At 38.8% G+C, this 8,150-nt stretch overlaps 1 non-coding gene across 1 annotated transcript; it reads right to left on the bottom strand.

The window, feature by feature from the left end:
- Positions 1 to 7,744: 7,744 nt before the first annotated feature.
- On the bottom strand, positions 7,745 to 7,908 carry LOC114905470. The gene has a single exon (XR_003796293.1). It is a non-coding gene; the product is annotated as a U1 spliceosomal RNA (small nuclear RNA).
- Positions 7,909 to 8,150: the final 242 nt, after the last annotated feature.

Below are 8,150 nucleotides of genomic sequence, written 5' to 3'. Positions count from 1 at the left end.
ACATACCATTTATTTTGCTTCAGGAGTTGAAACGTGCATTTAACTGCACCACTCTGCATTTCCCATAGCCCACAGAAAGAAGTCATGGTATTAACACAACATTTCATTTTGAATTTACTCCATACAGAGTGAAGAAACAAATTAGACAAAGAGATATTTCTGATGAAAAATGTCTGCCATGGCTTAAAGGCCAAGAGTATCTCAACTCTACTCTACAAGCAGGAGGAACTCATCTTACTTTATTTAGAAGGAAAGCAAAAAAAGAAGAAAGACAGAAGGAAGAAAATAAGAAAAAAAAAAGTCTGAATTTAAATCTTGGAGATCACACATATTTATTTTGAATGGATATTTAGACTAAATGCTAAGTTCTCTTCTATAACTAAGCTGTTTAACAAATTGAGTTCCTTTCTTAATTTCCATTAAAATATCAAATCACAGGGTACTCAGGCCTTTGTGTCTCCAACAAGAGTTGTGCAAACTCCAGAAAGCTGAGGATCCAAGGAAGAGTCCCCTCCTCTTCACATAGGCCAACCATGCTGCTTAAGGATAAGAACTCAGTGAATTGAGATCACAAGTATAATAACTGAACACTGTATAATCCCATGTCTTCTACCATGGAGACATTCCTGTAACAGACACTCCACAATATTAGTGATGGTCTAGGGCATGTGTAAACTCTCATCTGAGAGCTCCTTGGAGGCACAGATCCAATCACAATCACTGTTGTATTTCAGCACTGTTTTTTTTTTTTAATTGAAGTATAGTTGATTTACAATGTTGTGTTAGTTTCAGGTGTACAACAAAGTGATATTTATATCCAGTTATATATGTATATAACTGAATGTGTGTATATATGTATATATATATCTCAGATTATTGTCTATTATAGGTTATTACAAGATATTGAATATTATTCCTGTGTTATACAGTACATCCTGGTTTCTTATTTATTTTATATAAAGTAGTGTGTATCTGTTAATTCCAGACTCCTAATGTATCCCCCCCTTTCCCTTTTGGTAACCATAAGTTTGTTTTCTATGTCTGTGAGTGTGTTTCTGTTTTGTAAATAGATTCATTTGTATTATTTTTTAGATGCCACGTGTAAGTGATATCATATAATATTTGTCTTTCTCCGTCTGATTTACCTCACTTAGTATGATAATCTCTAGGTCCATCCATGTTCCTTCAAATGGCAATATTTCATTCATTTTTATGGTTGAGTAATATTCCATTGTGTGTGTGTATATATATATATATATATACACACACACATATATATATATTTATCCTATCTTCTTTATCTGTTCATCTGTCCATGGACATCTGTCAATGTCATTTTCATGCCTTGCTATTATAAATAGTCAGCATGGTGCTTTGAACATAGGAAGGGATACATACTGATGAGGTTGGACTTAAAACTCCACAATGAGTTAAACCAGAAATGTTCTAATATGGAAATCAATTGCTGTTTTCTGATTTATAATTCAACATACATAACTGAACTTCTTCTGTCTATACATGGTCACTGAAAGGGGGAAACAATACTGAGGAGAATCTGTATATTCTAACTCATTGGTGCCAGATCAATTTTCCTAAATGGTGTCTATAAGACATCTCATTGTCATAAAGCCTTAAAGGACTCCCCTGATTAAATGTTTACTCTTCAGCCTGGTTTCCAAGAAGGCTGTAGAAGAAGGTCCCAGCTGACTTTTCCACATTCATCTCCTTGTAAGCTGTGGTCAGACTGATTTTTTTACTGTTTGCTGAACACACTGTTTGTTTTTTTCTGGTTGAAGTAACAGAAGCAAGCTTAAACTTGCCCAAGCAAAACATAGGAATTTATTGGAGAGGACTCTATGGGATCCATAGAAATTCTGAGCAACCAGGACTCAAAAGAGGAGACTCAGGACAGCCAACCTGAGCGTGTGTTGAAGACCACCTTCCATCTAGCTCTCTGCCATCACTGGGACTCAGGTTCTACCTCTCAGTATCTGGAAATCTCAGGTCTTATGAACAGAAACTTGACAGAGAGAATCTAACTGGCCCAGCTTGAGTCATGGGGCTACTTTGGTCCAGTCATCTATGACCATGGATAAGAAATCATGAAATTCAAATATGGTTCCTAAGGTCCTGTCCCTATGCATCTGGGGCAGATAATTGGGAGGACCAAACAAGCACACAACCCCTAAAAGGTGTTTTCTCAGTTGTGTTCATATACTTTACCTTTCCCCTGCATACCTTTCATGTTCCTCTGCAAAATCATTGCTATCCTTTTAGGCTGACCTCAGAAGAAGACTTACCAGATTCTCCAAACCAGACAACCCCCGCTCCTTTCAATTCTTATTTTTTCTCATATAATTTTTATTGAGATAAAATTCACATACCATAAAATTCACCCTTTTAAATTATACAAGTCAATAGTTTTAATATATTCATAAGAGTTATGCAACCATCACCACCAGCTGATTCCAGAACATTTTCATCAGCCCAAAAATTAACGCCATACCCACTGACAGTCGCTCCTATCCTCTCAGTCCCTGGCAACCACAAATCTACTTTCCTTCTTTCACTTAGCATGATGTTTTTAAGTTTCACCCTTGCTGTAGCATGTACTAGAACTTCATCTTTTTCTAGCCAAATTATATCCCATGATACAGTTATTGCATTTATCCATATTGTGTTTATCCAGTCATCAGCCGATGAACATTTGGGTTGTTTCCATGTTTTGACTATTATGAATAATGCTATTATGAACATTCATGAACAAGTTTTTGTGTGGACATATATTTTCTATTCTCTTGGGTATGCCTTAGAATGGAATTACTTGGTCATACGGTAACATTATGTTAAATTCTCACCAGTAGTGAGTACAGGATTCAATCTCCCCTTATCCTTATCAGCATTTGTTATTTTCTGTGTATGTGTGTGTGTATATATATACACACATACATATATATGTAATTTAGTTATTTATTACAGCCATCCTAGTGAGTGTGAAGTGTTATCTCATAGTTTTGCTTTGGATTTCCCTAATAGCTAATGATGTTGAGCAACATTCCATATACTTTAATTGTTTTCATAATCTGTTATGTGGGCACTTGTCTTATTTTTACACTTCCTGGACTAACAATAGTTCCTGGTTTTTGGCAGCTGAATCTTAATTCCTTTTGTATAGTCTGCAGCTCTAAGCACAGTGCCTGACACCTAGAAAGTTCTTGATAACTTCGAAAGAATTTGATGAAATAAGACTTGTCTTCATCATCTAATGTTTCTGTAAGAACCAAATTCATTGAGGTACTTCTACAAGTAGAACCACACTGGAGTTGTCTTTTGTTGCAATATTAATAACTCAATTTTACTATGCACCTAGTAGATGCTTTAACATTTTTATCACTAATTTTCAGAGAAACCTTCTGTGGTAGGTATTGTTATCTTCTTTTCGCATAATTGGGAGACTGAGGCATAGAGACAGTGACATGCATCAAGCATTCCATCAGTTCTGCTACATCTTCCAACTCCTTTGTAGTTAGACCTGTCGACTGTGAGCAAAAGTGACTTGCATCATATCCAGGCCCAGGCAGGGAGGAAATGGCACGCAATTTTTCATTTCTTTCCTCTTTTATGGCAACTAGGGAAGCCATGCCTTCTGACAGTGTGGCTTCAAATGCGAGAGCCCCTTGTGAGCCTGTTTCCTCAGTGATGATGTGGGGCATACCCGCAATAGACATATTGTATGACAAGCAACAAATCTATTAAGCCTCCTGGATTTTGGACTTATTTGTTACTGAAGCATAGACTAGCTTATCTTTACTAATAACGTAGATATTAATTTGTCAGCCTAAAGCCACTCAGGATGTGAGAGAACATAGAATCAAACCATTGACTGTTTGCCTCCAAAATCCTCTGCAATTCCACTCTAAAAACTTCAGGAATTACCTTTATGTAGCACAATTTACAATGGCATTCTGTATCCACTTCCTCTAGTTGACATTCACAGTTGAGTTAACCTGAATCTGATTGGGGGTATCTCATGTTCTCATCACCCACCTAAACTTTCAGTCTCTCCATAATTAATTGCAGAATTTAAGCAGGTAGGCTTTAAGGAGCAGTAAACAAATCATACATCTCAGGAGGTTAAGTTAATTCCACTGGTCTCATTCAGGAGTAGAAAGGTCAAGGCAAAATTCTAATCCTCTCTCCCCATAATCCCATATCTCTGCCTTGAAAAATAAAAGTCTTTCTCTCAGCAGAAAGTTGGCGTTACATCTTTAAGGACTGCCTTGTTCTACTGGAAAACTAAAGCCTTTCTTTCCAACCTCTCAGACCAATATTGCAATTTACAATTATTTTCACATCAAAAAGAGTAAAATATCTAGGACAAGGCAGTTCTCCAGAAAGAAACTATGACCGTGCACATGTTTAATATATAGACTAGAATAAAATGAAACAAAGTCAAAGGAAATTCTGGGAATACATGAAGAGAGCCCCATGTTTTATTTTCCTTGACTGCATTATATTTCATATCCAGACTCTGCCTCTGGTCCATGATGTATTCTTGTGGACATTTATTTCCGAATTTTTTTGTCTCTAATGAACAACTCTGTAAACATAGCTTTTAATTAAAAAAAAATAGTTTAAAAGAGGGCATCTTGCTGTATCACACCCTGTAAGATTCCCAAACTTGCACAAAATCAATTGTTTGTGATTCATAAGCAAGTGAAATAACATTGCTGGTATGAAATTAAATTCAGTACAAGTTAGGTGAAACTGGAGTTCTAGAAGCAACATGAATCCATCAGACCTCAGTGTTCCAAACTCAACTTGCCAAATACATACTTTGGCTTCAAGGCAAACCTAGATAGACACTGGACGATACACAGTCCTTACAGGTAGGTACTCAATGCTACATTCCTTTAATCTGCATATTGATTCCAGAAAATGACAAGCTGAATAAGAATCACGTTATGGGCTAAGAATAAAAAAAAATATTTCATCATTTGTCCTCTGACTCTCAACAGGGTAGATTTATCTTCAAATTCATCTTTGTTGCTTTAAATATCTAATTTGAGTGTTCAGCCTCTGAAATCAATTTCAGATGTCTCTGGGGAGCTGGGACAAATAGCTCGCTGGCACTGTATTAAGTTTGAGCTGGGGTGGGGAAAGACTTCGCCTTTCACACACTATCAGGAAGATGAAAATGACAGCAAAAAGAGAAAGAGACAGAAACCTGACCGTTTGGGGGAACATTAGCATCTTTTAACTATTAATGTTATTTAGCAATCATCATTCACAGAACAAGGCAACCTGACTTTGACTTTATGTTTGACAAAATGCATTGATTGGAATGAGGATAGCAATGGAATTAGCCTGAAGCAGGTTGGAACACCCTGGAACTGAGAGATTGGGTCCCCACACCCCTTCAGTTGAACTTTATGTCAGTTGACTGAAGACTAGACACACATAGGCTCCAGGAACCAGAAAATCCCAGGTGAAGAGAACTGAGAAGGATCCCTCCTATGCCAGCACTTCATTGGGCTCATAAAAAAATCAGTCCTATTGCTCCTGGGGAAAGTGGCAAAGAGATGCCGTCCCTGGTACTGGGATCTATTAACTCTCTTGGAAGAAGAGTGTTTCCCCATCACTGTCAGCAGGGATAATTTGCACAAACAGAACACAGAGTTTGCTATTACAGAGCCCAAACTTGGGCAAAATGAAAAATACAGCTTTCCATCCCAGGAACACGTAGCCAGAGGGAAAGTTTCTTATTTTGCAAACGGGGATGCTTTACTCATGAGAGACTTTGGTCCAGGAAAAAAGGGGAAAAAGTAAAAAAAAAAAAAACTACTGTTTTAATAAAACTGCTTCAATGGAAAGGGGTGGAAAAAGTCTGAGCCCAGAGCTTAAGAAGGCTAGATGTGAAAACTCTCCCTTCCATTTCAGAGCCTGTAGCCATCGTAGGTGGTGTCTCACAGGTGGTATAAGCATTGGGTAAAATATGGCTTAATATCTTTATCACCTACCAAGTCTTAGTACAGTGTAATTAGGGGTTAGTTTTTGTGGTGGGCTGAAAGATTTCTGGTCCCTCAGAATAAGTCCATGTCCTAACCTCTGGAACCAGTAAATATGTTACTTTATATGACAAAAAAGAGGTGGGTCTTTGCAGATGTGATTCAACTAAGGATCTTGAGATGGGAAGATTATTCTGGATTACCTGAAAAGGACTTAAATGCAACCAAAGTGTCCTTATAAGAAGGAGGCAGAAGGAGATTTAACTACACACATAGAGGAGAAGGCAGTGTGAAGACAGAGCAGAAGGAGATTTGAAGATGCTGGTCTTGAAGGTTGGAGTGATGTGACCACAAGCCAAGTAACACTGGCAGCCATGAGAAGCTGGAAGAGGTAAGGAAGGGATTGCTCCCAGAACTTCAAGAAGGAGCATTTCAGCTCAGTGGTACTGATTTCAGACCTCTGACTTCCAAAACTGTGAGAGAATCACTTTCTGTTGTTTTGAGTCAGCAAGTCTGTGGTCATTTGTTACAGCAGCCACAGAAAACTAATACATTTATATATCAGTATATTCTAATACTATAAATGAGATTTTTAAAATGATATTATTAATCACTTTTCAGGTAGAGTCTTCCAATTAATCAGAGTTTCTAGGAAAATCGTGGTAGCAGAAGATCTGGGTTCACATCCCACCTCCCTTTGCACAATCTCTACCACCTAGGAACCATCTCTTTATTGCTCTTATTTCCTGTCTTTGAATCTGCAAATTGGGTACAATAATACCCATCTTACCTTCCTCAAAATGATCTTAGGAAAAGAGGGTTGAACTCCACTGGGAAGTTCTCCTTGAGGATGTGACACGTTGTCATCTATAAAATTCAGGCTATCAGGTAAAGGGCAAGTGTTCCTGCATCTGAAATGTATTCTCTTGATTTCTCTATTTCTGCAAGATGCTTAGCCACACCTTTATGGTACATAAATCTCATGACTGATATCTGGTTATTTATGTATTGTCTGTCCCCTTTTAGGAAACACGTACCTCCAGAACAACTAGCTGTCTGTTTTATCCACCAGTGAAATTCCAGCACCTAGAATATGATAGGTGCTCAATAAACATTGATTAAATAGTTGAATGAATGAATGAATGAATGATTCAACTTCCATCAGAACCACAAATATTCATACTTCTTCTTTTCCTCCGATTTTTCCTCCTTTCTTTTTTTTTCTTTTTTTTTTTTTTTTATGCGTAGCGAACGCTGACGTCCCGGTGAGACCTAAAGTTTAACCACAGTTGCGTTTTGCGTGGCTTACACACGGAAAGCGTTCCGCGTATCGCGGAGCAGAACATCGCGAAGCACAGCGGTGGTTACGTAAGAGTGCCCGAATTCTCGCCGCCTAGCGATGTGAAAGCTCAGTACCTCACGTACAGGTGGGTTGCGCGGGCGCCGCCATTTTTAGCGCAGTAACGCTGGAAACGTATTCCACCTACAAAACCCGAGACCGCCACAAGCGCAAAACTCAATTTTAGTAACCCAGCCGCCCGCTCCTTGAACAACGTATTGCCAACACAGCTAAACCCAAGCGCTGTCTCCACGCGGTGAAGCCCACGTTTACAGCACTTATACACCACCCAAGCGGGTACACCGCAAGACCGACCCCGACCAAACAACTGAATGCACAAAATTTGGCAAACTGCACACAAACTCGCACAGCTCTGATCTTACACCTGAAGAAAAATCAGGGGGAAGCGTGAACGAAGTCCCCCACTACCACAAATTATGCAGTCGAGTTTCCCACATTTGGGGAAATCGCAGGGGTCAGCACATCCGGAGTGCAATGGATAAGCCTCGCCCTGGGAAAACCACCTTTGTGGTCATGGTATCTCCCCTGCCAGGTAAGCATCTTTCCCTCCTTTCTTAAAAATTATTAGTCCCATTCAGTGGTAAGTTCCATGCTGGACCCTGGAGTTACAACAATGAGTGTCTGCCCTTGAAACATCATAACTGAGTGGGAAAGAAGGAAAAAGGGATATGAACAGCGAAGAAAGATTATGGGATTGGAGAGAGGGAAGTCGATATTGACAGAAGTCTTCCCAGGGTAAGTGCAGACAGAAGGAGTTTTGAAGACTGAAAGGGAGTTTGTCA

The sequence above is a fragment of the Monodon monoceros genome, unplaced genomic scaffold (assembly GCF_005190385.1).
Source record: "Monodon monoceros isolate NGI ecotype Baffin Bay Population unplaced genomic scaffold, NGI_Narwhal_1 Super_Scaffold_21, whole genome shotgun sequence".
Taxonomy (NCBI): domain Eukaryota; kingdom Metazoa; phylum Chordata; class Mammalia; order Artiodactyla; family Monodontidae; genus Monodon; species Monodon monoceros.
This window is presented reverse-complemented; position numbering and strand designations above follow the sequence as displayed.